Raw genomic sequence first — 1,589 nt, 5'->3', positions numbered from 1 at the left:
GAAAGAAGTTGGGTATTTCCTCAAAAAAAGTTGAACATAGAAATTCCATATGACCCAGCTATTGCACTACAAGGAATATACCCCAAGGAAATTAAAAGTGAGAAACAAATAGAAATTTGCACACCGATGTCCGTAGCGGTGTTATTCATAATAGCTAAAACATGGAAACAGACCAAATATCCATCAATAAACAAGTGGACGAAACTGTTAGAGCCAGCTATTTGTGGACCAACACAATGGAGTGACAGGATTCAAGATCAGTGTACAAAGGCAGTGTCATTGCTCTACAGTAACTCAGAAAGCACAGCGGGAAAAAAACCAAGAAACTAATACCATGTGTTGTTGTTATGTGCCATTGTGTTGTTTGTGACTCAGAAACCTTATGTACAACAGCGCTGAACAGCAAACTTTATTGTCAAACCTACCCCATTTTCCCCACCACTGAGTCAATTCATCTCATCAAGGGTCTTCCTCTCTCACTCTCTCTACTCTCTCAGGTGTGCTGTCCCTCTCCAAGGGCTGGTTCCTCCTTGCAACATGCTGAAAGTATGTCAGCCAGAGCTTGAGAATCCTTATCTACAAGGAGTAGCCTGCCTTCACCCTCTCCAGGATGAATTTGTTTGTTCTCCCAGCAGTCCATGGTATATTCAATACTCTTCTCCAGCACCATAGCTCAAAGGCTTCTTCTATCATCTATATTGTTCAGCTTTCTTTTTTTTTATTTTAGTAATTTTATTGTTGCTTAAATGAATGCAAAGATATGTCATTCAGTTCAAGATAGTTCAACAAATAGTTACTTAATGAATACCTGTTTTCAACTACGCAGAGTACTGGTGTCAGGTGGATGGAATTGCAAAAAGAGCAAGGGCTGCATGGGTGTTTGTTCAGCTTCCTGATGCATAGCAAGTATTGCGAGAATCATGGATTGGATCAGACACACCTTGGTCTCCAGACTAACATCTTTGCTCTTCAGTACTCAGGAAAGGTCCCAATGCAATTCATCTTTTGATTTCCTGGCTGCTGGTACCAAGAGTGTTGATTGTGGAGCGAAGCAAATTGAAGCTGATAACAATCTCAATCTCTTCATCATCTATTGTGATGCTGCCAATCATTCCAGTGGTGAGAATCTTTGTTTTCTTGTTGTTGAGCTTCAATCCATATTGAAAGCTACAATCCTTAAACCTCCTGCAGCAAATGCCTCAGGCCTTCCTCAATTTTGGCAAGCAAGGTTGTGTCATCTGCATAACACAGGTTGTTGATAAGTCTTTCTCCAATTCTGATGCCACATACCTCTTCATAGAGCCCAGCCTCCCATGATCTGTTCCACATATAGATTGAAAAGGTATGGAGATAGCATGCATCCCTGACATGCACCCTTCCAGATTTTGAACTGTACAGTATTTACTTGCTTTGTTCTGATGACTACTTCCTGGTTCAAGTATAGGTTTCACATAAACACAATTAGATGTTCAGGGATTCTCATCCATAGAATCAGCCACAATTTCTTGTGATCCACATAATCAAGTGTCTTTGCATAGTCAATGAAACACAGACAGACGTTCTTCTTGTATTCTCTGTTTTCAGCCAAG

The sequence above is a fragment of the Elephantulus edwardii genome, unplaced genomic scaffold (genome assembly GCF_000299155.1).
Source record: "Elephantulus edwardii isolate Elephantulus edwardi_28Jun2011 unplaced genomic scaffold, EleEdw1.0 scaffold00581, whole genome shotgun sequence".
Taxonomy (NCBI): Eukaryota; Metazoa; Chordata; class Mammalia; order Macroscelidea; family Macroscelididae; genus Elephantulus; species Elephantulus edwardii.
Note: the sequence above shows the minus strand (reverse complement) of the source record.